Here is a 20997-nt window from a genome sequence, read left to right as displayed (position 1 = left end):
ACCCTGTCATTAGCATGGAGACATCAGGCTGAGTTGCCTATTTTGATCCAATAAAACAGATAATCCCAGAGGCAACAGATTTGCTGTGTTGGAGACGATTGGCAATTTGTTATCTCTTCTAATTGTTGTTCAATGCCTTAAACACATCTGGCTCCTCAAGTGTGTCCCTGTGAGTTGCTTCACCATGGGATGTGGGCCTTCAGTAATGAAATAACACAGATTCAAGAAGTCATGTCTGCCTGTGAAAGGGAGCCATGCTGAGGGTTTGGAAGTTGTTCCTTCATAGTAACAGAGGAGCTGAGTAGATCAGCCTTGCAAGTCACACCTGACCTCATGAGAATGCATCTGATGGATTGCTTAAGGCCAGGAACGTGTTCTCTGGGTTCCCAGAAAGATTGCTAAATGGCACCCACACCTGCTATAACTTTGCCTGTCCTGACTTTTCTTTCAGAATTAGTTTTTCTTCTTTCATTTCTCTAGGGGCCAGCTTTGGTTCTGGGTATGCCCTGTGTATGGGGAACTGACCTTGCTATCCAATCACTTGTTGACCTCTAAGGTGAAAGAGCAATGGAGAGCCTGATTGGTAATTTTTGCTTGTCCCTTTAACTACTTGTGACACAAATAAATAAGTGTATATTTACTGCAGAGAAGATCGAATCCATGAGAACTAACTGGGTACAGTAAATAGCTGTGAACTTACTTGTATCCAGGCTAAAGTTCTAGAACCAAAGCCATGGGCCCCTCCTACTAGTTAAAAACAAGGGAACAAACAAACAAGTTTTTTGTTTGGTTTTTGTTTTTTTGATTTTTAGTTTTTTGGTTTTTGGGTTTTAGGGTTTTTTTGTTGTTGTTGTTGTTTGGTTTTTTGTTTGTTTGTTTTTGTTTTTGTTTGTTTGTTTTGTTTTGTTTTGTTTTTCGAGACAGGGTTTCTCTGTGTAGCCCTGGCTGTCCTGGAACTCACTCTGTAGACCAAGCTGGCCTCGAACTCAGAAATCCGCCTGCCTCTGCCTCCCAAGTGCTGGGATTAAAGGTGTGCGCCACCACACCCGCCTATAAGTTTTTATCTTTCAGCTCTTGCAATATATATTTTTAAAAAATAGATTAAAAATATGACATGTATTTGATGGAACACTATCCAACCATAAAATGCATGGAATTCTGTCATTTGCAGCAACATAGATGTAATTGGATCTTATGTTAAACATATGGGCCAGATATAAAAACAGATATATCACTTTCTTACTTATATGTGGAAGTTTAATATTTGACCTCCAAGAAAAGAATAGAATAATACTTAACCTGAGTCTTCAATTGAGAAATAAAGTAACTTTACAAGTACAGGGTACAAATGTATATGAGAAATTGTCTTTAGTATGTTACAACACCGTAAAAATAACTGGCTGATAATAATTAATTATTTAAAACAGCTGGTAGAAAGAAGTTTTTAATGTTCACAATAGATTTCTGAGCTGATGGGCCATTTATCCTGACCTGGTTCTTATACATTGTCCACATGCTCTGAACCATTTCATCATACGTCATAAATTAAATATTTTCACACATACATAAAATAGATGTAGTCTTTTCAAATAAAGAGGTTTTTACATAATTACTTTAGAGATAATAATAAGTATTTACATAAATCAAATAGTTCACAAAACTTGGAGCATTTTTCTAGAAAATTAAGACTAGACTAAATATACTCATAAGTGAAGAAAGAGTCCTATTTGTCGAAACTGCCAGCTTGGAAGAATGTTCATATTAAAATTCAAGTTTACATAATTAAAGTGAATATTTAAGTAGGTCAAACTAATTTAGTCATTTTGTTTGAAGATAGCCTATAAAATGCCCCTAATCTTAATAATGCCAAGAATAATTCAAGACATATCTTATTTCCACAAGATGTTGGCATTTCCTGAGTTTACTCTACTGGCTCATTTTTTAAATTAGCTAACATTACTCCCATGGAATCATTAGCTGTAAGAATTATTAAATGTGTATTTGGTTAAATGTATGTACATTTTTAATATATTTATAATGTTTCAGGTTTTCAAACTGCCAGGATCCATACTTGACCCTGTGCATACCTTTCTGTGTGTGTGTGTGTGTGTGTGTGAACTTTTGTTTCATATTGTTACATGTCATGAAATAATAATACTTCCTATTCAATCAGGTGAATGAAATGTTTGTTTCCCATTTTCTAAGGATATAACAGGGTCTGTGCTGCCCAATTTTATCTCACCTTGACCCAAGCTGGAGTCATCCGGGAAGTGGGAACTTCAACTGAGAAAAACCCCCTTCCTACCAGATTGGCCTGTGGGCAAGCCTGGAGTGCATTTTCTTGATATAGGAGGGCCCAGATCACGGTGCATGGAGCCACCCCTGGACTGGTGGTCCTGGGTTTGATAAGAAATCAGGCCAAGTAAACCATGAGGAGCAAGCCAATAGGAGCATAGCCCCCCCACAGCCCTGGCATCAACTCCTTCCTCCAGGATCCTGCCCTTCTTAAATCCCTGCCCTGACTCTCCTCAGTGACGTTCTGGTACCTGGAAGTGTAAGAGGAAATAAACTTTTTTCTCCACAAGTTGCTTTTGGCCATGGTTTTTTTTAAATCACAGCAATAGAAACCTTAACTGAGATAGTGTTGCATTTAATTATAGCAGGTACTGTGGTATGTGTCATGTCCTTACAATTCTATTAAGATGCCTATGCATAGCTTGTACAACCACTCTGGAAATCAGTTTGGCAGTTCCTCAGAAAATTGGACATAATACTACCAGAGGATCCAGCAATACCTCTCCTGGGCATATATCCAGAAGATGTTCCAACCGGTAAGAAGGACACATGCTATGTTCATAGCAGCCTTATTTATAATAGCCAGAAGCTGGAAAGAACCCAGATGCCCCTCAACAGAGGAATGGATACAGAAAATGTGGTACATTTACACAATGAAGTACTACTCAGCTATTAAAAGGAATGAATTTATGAAATTCCTAGGCAAATGGATGGACCTGGAGGGCATCATCCTAAGTGAGGTAACCCAATCACAAAGGAACTCTCACAATATGTACTCACTGATAAGTGGATATTAGCCCAAAAACTTAGGATACCCAAGATATAAGATACAATTTGTTAAACACATGAAACTCAAGAAGAACGAAGACCAAAGTGTGGACACTGTGCCCCTTCTTAGAATTGGGAACAAAACACCCATGCAAAGAGTTACAGAGATAAAGTTTGGAGCTGTGACGAAAGGATGGACCATCTAAAGACTGCCATATCCAGGGATCCATCCCATAATCAGCTTCCAAATGCTGACACCATTGCATACACTAGCAAGATTTTGCTGAAAGGACCCAGATATACTGTCTCTTGTGAGACAATGCCGGGGCCTAGCAAACACAGAAGTGGATGCTCACAGTCAGCTATTGGATGGATCGCAGGGCCCCCAATGGAGGAGCTAGAGAAAGTACCCAAGGTGCTAAAGGGATCTGCAACCCTATAGGTGGAACAACATTATGAACTAACCAGTACCCCAGAGCTCTTGACTCTAGCTGCATATGTATCAAAAGATGGCCTAGTCAGCCATCACTGGAAAGAGAGGCCCATTGGACTTGCAAACTTCATATGCCCCAGTACAGGGGAACGCCAGGGCCAAAAAGTGGGAGTGGGTGGGTAGGGGAGTGTGTGTGTGGGGGGGGGGGGTAGTGTATTGGGAACTTTTTGGATAGCACTGGAAATGTAAATGAGGAAAATACCTAATAAAAAAATTAATTCTAAAAAAAAAAAAAGATGCCTATGCATGAGCAATTATCAACTAGTTCCCAGTTTGTCCTATGAATACCAAAGCCGGTTCATTTACTTGTAAGTTATAGTTGCTGTGGACAATTAATATTAGGCTGGCACATGAAGTGACTACTTTCTGAATTAGGCTGTGTTTATTTCAATGTCTTACCATCAGTCTGAAGAATATGCAATTGTCTTAGTCAGGGTTTCTATTCGTGCACAAACATCATGACCAAGAAGCAAGTTGGGGAGGAAAGGGTTTATTTGGCTTACACTTCCATACTGCTGTTCATCACCAAGGAAGTCAGGACTGGAACTCAAGCAGGTCAGGAAGCAGGAGCTGATGCAGATGCCATGGAGGGATGCTCTTTACTGGCTTGCCTCCCCTGGCTTGCTCAGCCTTCTCTCTTATAGAACCAAGACTACCAGCCCAGAGATGGTTCCACCCACAAGGGGCCTTTCCCCCTTGATCACTAATTGAGAAAATGCCTTACAGTTGGATGTCATGGAGGCATTTCCTCAACTGAAGCTACTTTCTCTCTGATAACTCCAGCTGTGCCAAGTTGACACAAAACTAGCCAGTACAGCAATCAAGCTATATGAATGTGTAAGAGTTGTCAAAACAATCAACAGGATGTGGTCTGTACATAGAGATATTTGTTTTCTGTATAATCTCATCATAGAAACATCATAATAGACTGAGTTCGTAGATAAGAGTCCTTGCTATGCAAATGTGAGGACCTGAGATCCAATCCCCAGAACCCACATAAAAATCCAGGCACATGGTGTGAGCATCTGCAATCTCACCTCTCCCATGGAGAGACAGAAGATGGAGACAGAAGAATTCCTGGCAGATTGAAGGACAGCTAACCCATCCTATGCATCAGATAGACAACAAAGAATCTCTCTCAATCAGTAGTAAGCAAGGACCAAGTTTATCTTCTAAGTTCCATAGGTAGGCCACAGTATGCAGCATGGATTCCCATACTCACATGAATGTACATGCAAGTACACACACACACACACACACACACACACACACACACACACACACACACACATATAACCAAAATCCGTGAGAAGAGTTTTCCCCTAAACTGAGTTTACTGCCTTTTCCAGAATATGACAGAAGAGAATGAAAGCAGATCTCAGATGTATATAACAGGGACTGACATACTGACAAAGTTGTAGAAGGGTTCTGACAAATTAATTTTATGAGTCTTCTTTTAAATTATTATAAATTTTAATCTGACAAAAGTATAAAATAAAACCTTAATGAAGTTTGCCACTTTGCTACATATGTTCATAAAATAATTGTTATAGGAGAAATGTATCAAATATTGGGTCCCATAAAAACTTGAATCTGGCTTTCATTATTAAAGTGTGATTGATCTTGAAGTACTTAGCTGTCTCTTAGCACTGGTTAGCAAGCCTTGTTAGTCAGTTAGTCAGTCAGTCAGTTAGTTAGTTAGTTAGTTAGCTTTTAACAATTTAAGCAATCTCCTCAGTGAGCAGACATTCATTTTCTCAAAGCAAAATTGTTCTATGCTTTGATGTGCTGGAAGTTTTCTTCCTTTTCTTTTTGATTGATGAAAATAAACATAATTGTTCTTAGTTCCTTCTTCTGTGATTACTAAAAACTTTACCATGATGTCAAATGATAGGCAGCCAGATTGAGAAGCAACAGACTATGTATACATAGAGCACTTGTCATTCCACAAGACTTGTTCAGACTTACACTGAAGGGATATGGCCTTGGCTCACTGTGATGAGCAATTTGATTTATTATTTATAAGAAGTCCTCATCCAAAAAAATGCCCTCAGAGAAATGTCCAGGATTAAGCTTGACCAACTATCCAGTCACTATGATCCACACAAATTGACCTATACATTCAGCCACGCGCTAATGTTTTCATGCTTTCGGGGACTTATTCTCCTCTTTTGCTTTTGAATTTGTTGTCTAACATCATACCCCATTTGACGGGGAAAAAAGTTATACCAAAACTATCTAGATTTCCCAAAAGGCTCTATCCAATATTTTTCTTTCATGTTATTTTTTTTTTAGATACTGGAAATTAATAGGTGTGTTTGTTACGAGATGTGCTTACTCAGTGGTATTTCTAGAGCTGCATGTGAGGCGCCCTGAGATAAATGGTAGCTGACCATGATATCAAATGATATCAAAATAAGTGCTCAAGCTGGACATGGTGGTGCAGGCCTAAAATCCCAGCATCAGGGAAGCTTAGACAGAAGGACTGGGAGCTTGAAGCCAGTGTGGCATGCACAAACCAAGAAATGTACATGCAGACACTTCCTTTAATGGAAAAGACACTCCTGGAGATTCCCAAATACAGACACTGTTCCTTTAATGGAAAAGACACTCCTGGAGATTCCCAAATATCGTCACTCTCAACAGTACACTCTTGCCCTCAGCTGAATTCTAATCAGACCTCCAGAGAATTGTTGCATATTATCCCCAACAGAGAATTTTATCTTCTGTTTGATGCCACTGATAACTTCATAAATTGACCACACAGTCTATAGCTAATCCAATCTCATCTACACATGGTTTTTTTTTTTTTTCTCTTTCCTATGATACTTGCTACAAGGTTAGGATCCTTTCTTGTCCTTAACAAAGGGCAGTGACAGAGTTTTTATGAAAGAACCGAACCAGAGCTTTTAACTGCTGATGTGTCAAAAAGTGGATACTCATGAACACTGGCTTCAGAACATAGTACTCCCAAAATTTAGTTGTGAGCCTACTGTGGGCCTGAGTGGGGAGTCCCAGAAATTGCCTGTGTTCCAAAGCAGATGATTTCATGAGCACAGACCTTATATCCAACAGCACTGGAAAAGATTACCTGGACAGAATGGACTAATGTGGGAGATTTTCCTGTGGCTATTTATTTCATATATAACTTAACTTTTAATATTCAATATTTTGCTAGAACTAAAAGGACCTTCGTTCTCTTCATGGGATACCTCAAATTTCCAACTTAGCAAATTATGCCTCTGCAAGCTAAAATTAAACACACAAATGGCAGGAGAGTCTCAATGAACATTCAGAAATGGCTCTGGGCCTTTGGAGGCCACTTGGTCTCTGTTAGCACTTGGTCAGTTCTGATAAATGGACACACAGTCTGAGTATTTTCGAGTTCAAACCAACAAAGTGAGAAATTCTTTGAAATCCACGATTTGGGGGAGGCTCTGATATGACACCATAAATAGAAAACTTCACACTTTTAAATGTTGTTGAATGCACTAAGTCATTCTCAGTATTGTGTAAAACTTTTCTTGGGGTAAGTACATATGGTGTGTGTGTGTAGAATACAATTAATTTTTGTTTATATTTGGGGCCCATCCTTACGACATTTAATTATGCATCTGAAAATATTCTAAATCTGAAAAGCATGACGTACAAAATATTTTCAAATATTTTAGATAACACATACCAAATCCATGGCTAAGTAAATATACTAATGAGTATATCAAAATGTGAAAATAACTATAGATGATATGTCAGTGGGTGACCATGGTTGTGTTTCAATAAGACTTTATTTACAAAAAGAAGTGACAACCCGGATTTGACCTAGTTATCCAGTTGTCAAAAATTGACTCAAAGCATCCTGAAGTTTCTCTATCAATTGCCCTAGGATCTGAATTATTCCAGAAACAACCCTATTTATAAGTCTAATTTATATTAGGCATTCACTCTTAAAAGTGAATGTTAAAGGGTCTTTCAATGGTTAAAACATTTCTTTCCCCTGTCTGATTGGATGTTTTATCTCTAGCAAATACCAGCCATCTTCCATCCAAGTTAGAATTAATTAGCAGAGAAACACTGGAGTCAGACAGGTGGGATCAAAATGTCAGCTCTATTACAGACAGAATCGTCCGTGGCGAGTGCAGCTGCTTGCAGCCAAGAGGGCTTGCTAATCCTTCATCTTGAATTAGGCAGACCTGTTCATCCAGTCACACCCACATCTGGACACAGGCTTTGCCATGTGGAGCTAGGTCTGCAAAAGACAGAGCGCCAAGAACAAGACTATGTGTGTTCTGCAGGACTGTCTCAGGAAAGGCGGAAGGAGGGGGCTGAATCATGGACAGCCAGGCTTATTTCCCAAGTTATCAATCAGAGGAAAAGCATTTCTCTTTCCTTTGGGAGGTTTGGGTTAGGAAACAGAGAGAGTGTTTCCGTATTCAAGATTTGTCCGTCATGAAATAGGAACCAGGAAAAATATGAGAGGCTTATTATCTTCAACATCCACACAATTTGGTCCTACAAATGTCTGATCAAAATCGTCAGTGGTCCTTCATCCCTTTACGCCCCATTCTGATGGGGATGCCTTATTGCCAGCATCTAACCTGCTCCTCCCTCTGCTCACTCCTTCTTCTGGCCAAGGACGTCATTCAGTCAGATGACACTCAGATCGCTGCATCCTTGTCGCTCACTGCCCCTGCTGTTACATCCACCTAGAAGGTGCCCTTCAGTTTTCATGTTTAATCCATACCTACCATTTAGGGCTTGGCCCCATGATAAATCTGTAATCACTCTGTTTCTCAGGATCTTTGGTCTTAAACTCTCAAGACATTTAGGGTCTGACTCTCTCACCAGGCATTTGGTGTTTATGTTGTTAATTAATTGGTACAACTACTTTCTTTTTATACATTCTTATTTATTTTTATTTCATGTACATTAGTGTTTTGTCTGCGTGTGTGTCTGTGTGACAGTGTCTGATCCCCTGGAATGAGAATTACAGGCAGCTGTGAGCTGCTATGTGGGTGCTGGGAATTGAACCCTGGTCCTCTGAAAGAGCAGCCTGTGCTTTTAACGGATGCTTTTACCATTTCTCTAGTCTGCATAATTATATCCTATCAAGAGATTTATATTTTTGTTAATTCTTTGAAGCTCAGAATTATTTACTGTTATTGTCAAAGCAACTGGAACAAGTATACGCTGTAACAAAAGCGCTCAAACATTTGTTCTTCTATATCTTTTCAAAAAAAGCTATTCATTACAAGTGTGCAACTAAGAATTTCTCAGAATCCTGCAGACTATGTTGATCAATGAAAATTAACAAGAGTGGGCTTCATTCATAATCTTTGTCCTGGAACCCCCATGAAATCAGCTTTTAGATGGGTTGTCCCTGTCCTTTTGAAATGCAGGTGTGCTGGCTTCCCCATCACATCTTCTCTGAGCAGCTCTGACTTCCAGGCTACTCACCTGCAGAGATAGAGCTGGAGTCCCCAGGGGCTTGCTGCCCATCCACGAATGTACAGAGTCCTTGGCTATAATGCCAAAGCAGTTTGTAACTTGTCAGACAGCACAGATCATGTCAAAATGTGTGACTCCACGCAAGTGCTAACATCAGCTGCTCAGCAACACTTTCAGTTTTCTCCTTACATCAGGAGTTCGGTGCGGATATGACACCACCCTGACACAAGAGCTTTGTGAACCTGAGAAGAACTCTGCATGGTCACACTATGAAGCTGAGTCTGCTTTCATTTCTGTAATAGCCAAGAGTGTTGAGTGCCCTGCAATGCACAGGACAATGCTAGACAGTGCAAAGTCACCTTCCTCAGCAGGTGGTTATGTATGTTTGCCTAGACATTCCTGTGGGCGGAAACTGAAATTATCTAAGCCCGATACTTAATTCCATTTACATAAAAAAAACACCTAGGACTTGATTTTTGTATGTTGTGCAGTTTGGTGCAGTTGGAATTTTCTGTAAGTATGACTGCTGTGTAAGTCATGGGAAGGGTGTAATTTGTCCTGCATGGAAATTTCAAAATTGCATTAATCATTTTGAAGAATCATCCTGTCAGAGGTGGTACCATTTCCATACCCACTGAGACACACCCACTGGCTCTGGACTTGCAACCTCAAGCATTTCTTCTGAGCGGCATGTTCAAGGACCTTCTTTTCTTCAGGTGCTCTTAAAGACACTCTTTCCCCCCCAATACTCTGTAAACAGAGTGTCATCCCAGTCACACATCTCAACTTCATCTACAGTTTTCATTCATTTACCCATGTCCCCACTTCTAAATCGTGAACAACTTCTGAACTAAGATTATACCTTTACCAGTTATATCTTAAGAATCTTGGGGGTCTTTTGGACAACCCTTACCAATTCTAAAGAGGGTTTCTCATGCCCAGGATCTAGGTTTTTGTTAGATCGTCTATGGCTCTTGTGGGAAGCATTATGAGCCCAGCTGGAGAAATGTCATGTAAATTTTAAGTTCACACAAACTACAGGGGACTAAGGAAGGTTGAGAGTGGGGAGAAGAACACAACAATTAGCTATCCAATAACCAATGGCCAGCTCTGAAAACATACATCCAAGTAACCCATGGTTTTGTCAAGAAAAGAAAAAGAAAAGCTGGAACTTCCATCTGAAAGAATGTTTTAAGCTAAGATGTCAGGATTACCAAACTCTCATCAGGTGGTTATAATGCGCAACCAAACCAGACTGAAACTCTGTAGTCAGACAGAAGGAAAACCAAGGAAGCCATTTTCCTGTTGACCCCATTATAGACAATAATATGCGAATTAGTATGCCGGTGCATAGTAGGTAATGCGTGAATGCATGGATGGTGTGAGTGAGTGAGTGAGTGGATTCATGAAAAGGGGATGAATTAGTGAAAGCATGGGTAAAAGTATATCTCGTGTAAAGGTTTAGGGTCTATGGAGAAAGCGCCTGATTTCTGATGACAGTTCCGCCTCTCACTCACTAGATGGATGACTGACTGCATTATGTCATCGTCTCAGTGAGCCCTAGGCTCTTCATTTGCAAAGAAAAGATAACAACAACACAGTCTCCAGCTATGTGCTAGAAGAACTGTTGTGGTAACTGCCCTGGACATTTAGTGCCAGGCCGGGCAACTGAGAGACACTCAGTTAATACCAAATGCCAGTCTCAAAGTTGAAAGGATCATGTCCTGGGCACTGTAAGATCTCCTGTACTGAATTCTCATTCCCCTTGTCATCCCAGAAGCAAGCTCCATGCTAATCCCAGCCCTGCTCTCTGGCCAGCCCTGTGCTCATGTGGTAGCGATTAAGCCAAAGCCCAAGCTGGGACCAGATATCGTTCAATCTTTCTTGGCTTGCCATCGATCCTCCTCAGTTCTGCCTGATGCTGTCATCTGGCTTCAGCTCATCTGGGGGAGGACTGGGAGAGGCCAGACAGCCGTGAATCTTGCTGTCTGCTCACACATGTTCACAGTCTAGAGGAGACTAGGAAGAGCCCCTGTGGGGGCGGAGAATGTATAGCTCAGTAGCAAGCAGAGTCCGATGTGCTTATACTGTCCCTCTGCAGAGAGAAAAGCCCAGGCTTATTCAGCAGAATCCTGTGAAGCATCTAGGTAAAAGCACAAATGAAAAGAAGGGTGTTGGATCCTGGGACTGCATGTGTCCTTCTGGAGAGCAAGTGAGAGCTCAGTTCTCAAGAGAGAAGTGACCTTGTAGTGTAAATGGGGGTTGGGGGTGGGGTGGGAAATGCCAACTAAATTAAATAGTATATTTTAAGAATGCCTATAAAGAAGACAGAGGGCTGATAGAGCTTGTCCTTCAATGGTGAGATGAGAACGTCACATGTGTCAGGAGGCCTCCCCACATTCCAAATGAGTCGGTGGACTGCTTTTGTTCTGCAGTTCTGGAGAACCAATCCCAGTGCCCTCCACTTAGGAACAGCATATACTATGTGTCCCTAAAAATGCTGCTACAAAAGCTAGACTTGCCCTTTCCTTTAAACAGCCTTCCTCTGGTGTATTAGATGAGTTGAATATTAAGGAAATCAATTAGTAGGGCAGGCTCGGCCATTTGGCTTAAGTTCATCATCTGTGCAATGAAGATGAAGGTAGCAGAGTAGCACCCCTTATTGGGGCCATATTCAAAGACTGAAAGTGGATGCCAAATCCCAGGGATAGTGCTGAACCCTGCACGCAAGCCGTGCTGGATAGCCAGAGTCTGGTAACAGAGACAGCAGCCTATACAGCATGGATACATTGGCCAAAGGGAACGTTCATGATCCAGGGCAGGACATCAATCAGCAGGGACGATCCTATTTAGTACTTCTTTAGCATTTAAATTTGTTTCTAGAATTTTCTACCTATGATTGTTGAATCATGGATAACTGTAACCGTGGAAAATAGAACCTTGAAAAGAAGGGACTCCTTTATGTCTAGCACAATTTCTCCTCCTCCTCCTCCTCCTCCTCCTCCTCCTCCTCCTCCTCCTCCTCCTTCTTCGGTAAAAATCAAGTGAGATAGTATATGTAAAGTACTTAGCACACTTCTAAACATGAGGGTATTTGAAGGATTGTTTTGACTCCAGTGATTCTATTCATCATGCACTTGATGTTAACTGAGAGCCCTCAACTCTGGTCTTTGCCTAACAAGAAACGAAAAGATCAGACAAAAGGGAAACTGGATAATAAAAAAGGACCCTGCTAGCATCTGAAGTCGCCTTGGTATGATTACCATTTCAGGTCTCTGATTGAAGTCCATAGTGGATGTATAAGCAGAGCTCTGAAGCCAGACCTCAGCCTGCTCATCTCCCCTACTTGCAGCTGTGTGATTTGGGGCAGGATCCTCCCAGAGAGTTTCTCATCTGTCACACATACCTTACACAGCTGGCATGCAGACAGACACCAATCCAGAAACCATACAGCGCATGCCCAAGAATGAGTAGGGGCTTACTCTTCCCAGGAGCCAATCAGATGCAACCTCCAGCCATTCTGTGTAAGGCAGAAGCTCTTCCCGATCCTGCAGACAAGCTCACCTGCTCTCCCTGGCCTCGTCTGCGCTTTGCTCCATCATCCTCATGTGCCGGGACTTGCACAGGTGCTCCAAGTCTGTCCTGAGGAGTGACACCCCAGAAGGATGGGTGGGTCAGGTGTGTTCTCATTGCTCTGTTCACACCTGCCATGCATCAGGCTCCCCAGAGACCTGGAAATGAATAAATAAACAACAACTGTGTACTTTAATTAGTGTTCCAAAGGAAACATGGTTCGAGGGAGACAGGAAGAGATTGATGCTCTAGTTATATACAGATGGAAGGTCAAAGACTGGACTCTGTTGATCTCTCCCTGATATAACATCAGCTAATAATTTTCCCTTTGAGCTGGTTTTTCTGTCTCTAAAATGGAAAGAATACCCGCTACCAAGTTTCCCTGAAATTGCTATTTGACGGACAGGTTTTAAATATGGAAACATATTTGCTTCCAGCATTATAAATCACCATATTAAAAAAAAAATGAAATGTTGGCTTCACTTTTTAAATAACAGCGTTTTATTACCTGCATGACACCCTGATAGGAAAAATGTCTCCTGGGTGTGGAGAAAAGCAGAACACTCTTTTGAGATGCACAGCTAAGTTTCAAACTTGCTGTTTTGTCCCACCCCTGCCCAGCAGGCCCTCACTAGATTGGCACAGCTCTCAAAGCTACCCAGGATACTGAGTGTGGCTCTAACTTGCCAGTCCACCCTCTCAACAGGATGTCCTGGCGTAACCAGCCTGGACCCAGCCCAGACTGAGTAATGAGATACAGAGCCTGTCGCCGGGTGAAGCAGCATTTGCGTCAGGAGTTGTCACTTTCTGGCGGTTGCCTGGTGACCCTCATGGAAAATGAGATGTGGCAGGCCACACCACAGAAACCACTCCCTCAGCTGGCCAGCTCGTTGGAAAGCCAAGTGCCATGGGAGAGAGGGATGCCCTAAAAGAGCTGTTCCCGAGGCACCCTTTGGTGTGGATGTAGGGGCAGAGAGATGGGAAGAGAGGTTTGGGGAACATGAGCTGATCATGAAGACAGAGTAGGCCCAGATCCCTAGTTAATACTTGTCCCCCAGCTCCTCGGTGTTAGGAAACACACGCACACATTCCACCAGCGGATGGTAACCCACAGCTCCAAAAACACAGAACGATGTGTTCAAAGTTGTTCAACTTGCTGTCCTAGGCTGCTTCCAGCGATGGCCTTTGTCACAGAGGGGGAAGGCTAGGCACACAGGGGTCAAACCACTTGCCCAATGAAAGGAGGCATGCCTGAGACAAGAAGATATATATATGCAAAGTGACTGTAGATAAGAATACAGAAGGGGAGTCAGATGGCCATTGATTGGGAAAATAGATAGTGAGCCTTGTCAATGGAAAAACAAGGCACTCCATGCACTTCAAAGAAACAGAGCATTAGGCACGAGCTAAAATGTTAGATGATCAGAAGTGTGCAGAGGCCACGTGGGTTAGACAAGCTGTTCCGCCTCTCCCTCCCGCCTCAATTAAACTAACGAGTATTATAACAGTGTCTGCAGGTGTCAATGCACTTGCTCTGGAGACGAAGACATTCATGCTCAGAGAGACTGAGCAACTTGTCTGAGACTGCACAGCTACGCAAAGCCAAGACAAAATGCTAGTCCTGTGATTTCAAGTCTACCGGCTCTTCTACTCACATTCTTGCAGGAAGACTTGTCCACCACCACCCATACCGTCTTTCTTTATTCTCCTCTTTCCCTATACCACACACAGGATAGGCTTCCTACAACTTGACTGAGCCAAGAGTTAATTTCACTGATTTGATGTTTATTTATTCATCCAGTGCCTACTTTTGGAGAACTCACAGAATCCCCATCACACTAGATTCTGAAGAAATGGATCAGGGAGATAAACCCCAATCCTTGAGAAGGTAAAAGTATTTAATGCTTCAAAAGTGATCCATGGACTTATGGAACTGCTCCGCAAGTACGATGCCCAAAATGTCTAGCCTTTTGAGAGAGTCTCCATTATGGCTCCTGCCATACTTAAAAGAAACACAGCCTTCTTTCCATTCCTTCCTGCTCCGTTTACACGCATGAGTCGTATGTCAGTAATGGCTTCAATCCCATCCACCAATGGTTAGTGTTTATCCAATTCAATTATGAAGTTATGAAAATTAATGATATAACTATGTTAATTTGTAAGGAAACCTTTGATATAAATATTTCAGTGGGGTTGTAACCAGCACTTACATAATGGCCCAGGATCACCGAAGAAGGTGGAGATCACAGCTAAGGTGGATGTCATTCAGGAGAGGAGTAGGGAGCCCTTCCCAGAGCCCAGCCCTCTCTATCTGCCTCCAGGCCTCAGGTTTGGAGCAGTGCTTGGATTTCTGGGTGCTTCATTTCACTTGTACTTGGCTGAGGCAGTTTCCTGTTTCTAAGAAAAGACCCGGGTTGGATGTCTCAGGAGGTCCTTTGGACAGCAGATCCTGCTGGCCTCAGACCTGTCAAGAGAAGCCTGGGTGGGGGAAGGGCAGCTAGCCATCTGGGGAGGATTTGTCCTCATTAACCCTCTCCAACCCAAAGAGTTCCTGGGGCTCACACTGCTAAGCAATTACAAATATTTGTGAGATTGGATGAAAAATGAAGTTTACATCTGGACCAAGTAGGCATGAGCTATTTGGAGAACATCTGGATTTGCTAAGCCTAAATAAAAATCGGAAAGGCCAAGGACCACTGAAAGGGACCCCCATTGTACAGCCCCCTGGATACTGCACAGAGACTCAGCCAGGGCTCCATGCACAGCTCTCCCCAGCTTTGCCTTTCTGTTTCCATCGCTGATTCTCACAAATCACTTTTCCAGTGGTATCACGGGCTGTTGCCATGGAGACAGCTGTTGTGGCAAACAGAAGTGCCCCCATCTTTGCCCCATGGCTTGCAAACTGTGGCAGAAATTGGACAGAAGCCATGGCATGGCCACAGCCCTCAATGAAACACTCGAGGGACACACTCGATGGGAATGGAAAACCCCACAGGAGAACCGAGTCGGTGCTGCCTCCCCAAGAAGCCAGGCCCAGCCAGTCCTTCAAGCCAAGGGCAAGGAATGGCTGTCCCCACCCCTGCATCTTGGAAACCAGCCTCCAGCAGTGGTGGAGTGCTCTGTAGCCCGGCTTACTGGTAAGCCACAATTATCAGCATTCCTTGCAGTGGCTTACAAAGGCTGTGGGTGGAAAGAACATTGGAGTTCTATGAGCTGAGCACCAGCTCCGGAATCTCAGCCACCTGGGGTCAAACCCTGGCTCCACAGCTCATAGTGTGGTGGCTTGGCAGAAAAGCTATGCAGACTCCCTAAAACACCAGTGAAATCACAGAGAACTCCTCTTTAGATTGCTTGTTTCATCCTCTGAGTTGCTGTAGGTAGGATCTCATTTGTACTCCTACCTAGCTCAATACTTCTTTACCAGTGGCCAAAGGGTCATTTTAAAAATAGAATTCTATCATTGCTTCTTGGTTGAAACCATCCGGTGACTTTCCACTGGGAATAAGATTTACCCACAGCATCTGGTGGCCCTAGCACTCATGGTCTATTCACAATCCCCCCACCCCCACCCCACCCCACCAAGGCCCTGTGACCTTAGCTTTGACTCCACTTTGTCATCCCTACAGAGATGTCCTTCTTCTATGTCACAAAAGTCACCTTTTCAGAAGAGAGCCAACCATCTGAAATTTCTGCCTTCGGCTCCCAATGCTCAATTCTGTCATCTACAAGGCTTTCTCTGTGGTATTCATTAATTTCTGAAGTTATCTTTATTATTTTCATATTTTTTTCTCTCCAGGTAGAAGCAGCTTCATGTTTATTTATAGAGTTTCTCCAGCAGTCCCTGATAAATAATAAGTACTATGTGACTGTATTTATAATGATATGTCTGTATGCTTTCTTAAGGTATTTAATTTAGTGCCTGTTTGATAAGCATCTGTTGTTAAATTATTACTGCATTGTTTGAACATAATAATGCTCATCTCTTATATTAATATTAGAGTAGTCCAATGCAGTTCACTGAGCGTCTTACCTGACTCTTATAGCTGGTATATAAAATGACAAGCACTGATTTGGGGGTTGTTATAGTTGTTGTTACTGTTGGTGGTGGTGGTGGTGTGGGTATGTGTGTGCTCACACACACTTTTAAGGGGATTTACGTAGGGCCAGAGGGCCATGTTGTGAGTCTTCCTCAATCCTTCTCCACCCATTTCTTTTTTGATACAGAGTCTCTCATTGAACCTGAAGTGCAGCATCTGCCTAGGATGACCAGCCAGCCAGATCCATCAGCCTGCGTGCCTTGGCCTCCCCAATGCTGGAATTCCAGCGTCCAGATTTGGCATTCATAACTTTGAATTGCAGATGATGGCGTTGGCAAGTCAAACTATAAACCAGGCCTTTGAACAAGACCAAGTCTCTGCATGACTCTTCTTTGGGGTACTTGGAGTTTCTAAGCAGAAGACAAACATCCCTGTGGACTTTAGGAGTCCCTTGGAGAGTGTGGTGAGCAAGATTCTACCCAAGCTTTGTGGTCCACAGTGGAAGGAAAGCCACTAGGTCCCTGAATGTCTGCATCACCCGGAATTTTGTGTAGCACTGTTTCAGATTCCTGCCATCTTGACTGAGGAGTCTTCGATGGGAGGCACAGATTCCCTCCGCTAAGCTGCTCCCCTCATGCCTACAAGCCTCCCATTCCCTGGCCAGCATTTTGTTGGCAGTTATAGAGAAGATATGTGAATCACACCTCCTCCTAATATTCAGAGCTTGCTGTGGTGAGAAGGTTTGGAACACACTAACAGGCTTATTTTCCTCTTTTTCTTCTTAAGAGTCAACAAGGAACTTCCCTGCAAGTGTGGAGTGTGGCACATGGCACAGATAGGCCAATTCTATAGTCCTGAAGCAGACTGGGGGAAGGGATCTTTTCCTGTCCAAAGTCCACACTTGGAATACAATGAAGAATATCAGAGCCCTGCACATGGGTAGTCCCCTAGGAGGTATTTTTCAGGATATAGAAACAGGATCTGGACCCATCTAGCTGAGCTGTGTGGGTCTAGGATATCATTTTGAATTGCCCTGGAGAGTTTACCACCTCAGACATACGTACGTTGGTTTCTCCATCATATGTGTTGATGTGAGTGGGCCAGTGGAAGAGATTGAATCACCCATACTCTCCACTCTCTGCCTTGGATTTACTCAGAGGTCATATTCTGAGAGTCTTGGGAATATTCATACTCTTTTACACATTTCTGTTGGGCAACCGTATCCAGACCCACCCTTCCCCACCCACATCCAGCCACAGATGTGGGATTCACGGAATTTTGCCAGTAGCTATTCTTGGGATGATGGAAGAAAGTTACAAAGCACCCAGCTACTGGAGAACTGCCCACTAGGGACTCTAAGCTCCAACTGTGTTTCCTAGTTCCAGTAGCTAGGAGGTACCAAATGCTATGCCACAAAAGGCTGTGAGCTATGTTAACTTACATCTTAAAGATGTCTCTAGAGAAGCAGGAAGCACATGGGATGAGAACAACATCCAGTCAGCAGCCACTTATTAGTGATGCGGATTAGAGCAAGTTGTTTAGCAGGCTCCCTTGCCTACATGCAAAGTGGGAGGCGGTAAAGCAGCACGCCCCTCTTCAAAGAGTCTCTTAAGGAATAAATGACTCCATTTATGACAGTGCCTAGCACACCGCAAGATCTCCACATGGGTTAGAAGTTATAGTTGCTGATATTGTCACTCTTATCACTGAGTTGATTGTATAACACGGTTGAATTCAACAGATTGCGTGTGCATCTCTGTCAAGTCTGTGGTCCATATCATCCCCAAATTCAGGTTGCTATAGATCTCTGAGTGCCTGGTATGACTCATCCTAAAGAAAACCACTGTTAGGTATATTAAGTTGTCCCCATAACAAGGTTTTATTTTATAAAAAGCTTTGGAGACAATTTCTAGACACAGTCATAATTTGAATCAATTCCTTCTTAATGGAAATCCTCACTTTCATCATTAGCAAGGATGGAGGCTGTGCATTGTATTCATCGTGGACACACCGCTATCTATACCTCCTCGGACTCTAGTTTCAGGCACTGTCCTCTACATCTGATTCAGCCAATGAATGCCCAATGCATTCCAATAGTAGTTGCACAAACAAAATTATTCTTCAGGTTACATGGAAGTTTGAGTGGGCTGGAGAGACAGTTTAGCAGGTGAAAGCACTTACCACCAACCTGATGATTTAAACTGGATGCCCAGAGTCTACATGGTGAGAAAAGACTCCCATAAATTATCCTCTAACTTCTACCCATGCCCCCTGGCATCACACACACACACACACACACACACACATTTTTAATTGAAGTTTTAGAATAAATATAAAAAGGAAGAGGTCCTGCCTCAGAATCCAGAGCACACGTAGAGAAGGCAGTTGTACAGTGGGAAGCTGGAGTCCTCAATTCTCAGGACCTGTCTCCACTTCCAATAATCTTCTCATAAACCGTCACCATTTTCTGGAAACTACATTTCCCAGGATGTTGGACATGACACAGAAATCCTTTTCATATCATATGAGTCTTAAATTTGCTCTGTAAAATTGGGCCCATTCATCAATGGAAATATCCCTAAACTGAAAATCAGTTCTTTTCTCATACTAGGATTTAAATGGGCCAAGAAACACATGAGACCAGAGATAATACTCAAAGCCAAGCCCTGCACCTCAAGGCCCACCCCCGAAGCCCGAAGATCCCAAACCTTCCAAAAGAACCAGCACAACCTTAAGTTCCAGTAAAAGAAACTCTTCCAAAAATGATCAAGTTTGTAACAGAGAGTGATTATTTCCCCTAACGACTACCATGATAAACTCCACCTAGTTCTAGCAAGGGTTGACTGAGTTATAAAGTCTGCTGAACCAAGAGCTGTGTGCTAAGTGAGCTGTGAAAAGCTTGGCACCTGTGAGCTCGGACATTCTCCCATCTTAACAGACTCATCTGTAATTTCCTCAGCTGATGGAACCATACCTCTTACTCTGGCGGTCTCTGGATGCAGGTCACCAAAGTAACATGGTTAAATAGAAAGCAGCTGAAACACAAAAGGAGGCATCGGGACTGAGAAATTCAGTTTTACCACCAACCCCACCAAAGCCATCTAGAAGATGACATTTCCTAACACTTCATTTTTATGCTCTCGCGGCCTCCCTTGCCTAGCACAGCTCCAGGGTGACCACACTGCCAAGTCTTGTGGGTGTCTGCTTCCAGATCCTATTTACTTTCATGTGAGGTCTGTGGGTGGCAAGGGCAGAGTAGGAGCTTTGGACCTGATCTGGGCTCTGCAGACTTTCTCATGGAGGGACAGCAGTCTTGTGTTTAGTGGACCGAGGCAGAGTATGAGGAGATCTGCCAGGCTCAGCCGCTTGTCTCCCTGACTATCAGGAGCCAGGAGGAAGGCTCTGAGCCCGCACTGTAGCACAGATAGTCACATGCACATAGGCACTCACAGGCTCACGTATGTGTGTTCTCATACTCCCTGCTCCCTGACTCCCCACGCATTACACAGAGATATCCCAAGCCAGGATTTCTTTTTCAGCCCTCACTAGCCTCTGCTAGACTTGGCTTTTCCAGTGAAAAATGAGCCCTAAAGCCCTAGAGCCTTCTCGGTGATTTACTGAGAACTTTGCTTCCACATGTTTTCCCTGCTGCAGCCAACCCCAAGAGTCAGAGGGAGGAAGAAGAAGAAAATCATAAATGGATAGTCAGATGGGAAACAGATGTCCTGAGTCACCCCTGGAAGGGAACTCTGTCCCTGAGATTAGAAGTCTGGGGCCCCAAGGAGCAGTTCCTGGCTCTACCTGCATTTCACCACCCCTAACTCTCACTCCACCTGTGTCATCCTGGCACCCGGCCACATAGGTATCAACCTGCCTGACTCTTTTGTTTCTGAATTTACCAAAATAAGTGAATGGATTTTATGTCATGTAGGCACGTGTTAGATATAGCTATTTCAGTCAAGTTGCTCAGACTGTGGAGGTAACAAAAATATAGTGGCAAGAGGACATGTCTGTTCAAGGACTGAAGGCTGGTACCCATTGCTTTGACCTAATGCAGCCCATAATGTCAGGAGCACTTGATGGAATGATGCCTTGTAGAGGGCACCTCTGATGTAAAAGACCTGTTCCCTAATTGGTTCTTGACCTGTCAGTAAGAAAGCCATGGGTCAATTGCTGGGTGGAAGGTAAAAGCTGGATTTCCTTGGTCCCTGGAGCACAGCGATACAAGGAGGAGAAAGGAGTTTGCCATGCTTTGGAGAGAGGAGAACCAGGTAACCATGTTAGGTCTTGGGAGGAGCTGGGGCCTGTGGCCACTTCTACAGGCAGATGGTCAGGGATGTTAGGTAGGGGCTACATGTGACTACCCACTGATATTTGGGGAAGGTG

General features: G+C 43.1%; 1 long non-coding RNA gene across 3 annotated transcripts in view; it reads right to left on the bottom strand.

Annotated features, from left to right (window-relative positions):
- Positions 1-19691, bottom strand: part of Gm3331 — a 51315-nt gene extending 31624 nt beyond the window's left edge. The window contains exons 1-2 of one of the 3 annotated variants that reach the window (XR_379227.1): positions 19586-19691; positions 12566-12732 (exon numbers count right to left, since the gene is read on the bottom strand). This is a non-coding gene — a long non-coding RNA (predicted gene 3331). Of the gene's footprint in view, positions 1-12565; positions 12733-13082; positions 13221-14784; positions 14924-19585 lie in introns of those variants that run through there. The other 2 variants (XR_379226.1, XR_003948119.1) reach the window with 2 other exon arrangements.
- Positions 19692-20997: the final 1306 nt, after the last annotated feature.

This window comes from Mus musculus, chromosome 9, assembly GCF_000001635.26.
Source record: "Mus musculus strain C57BL/6J chromosome 9, GRCm38.p6 C57BL/6J".
In the NCBI taxonomy this organism is placed as follows: Eukaryota; Metazoa; Chordata; class Mammalia; order Rodentia; family Muridae; genus Mus; species Mus musculus.
Note: the sequence above shows the minus strand (reverse complement) of the source record. Positions and strands in the feature narration are given on the sequence as shown.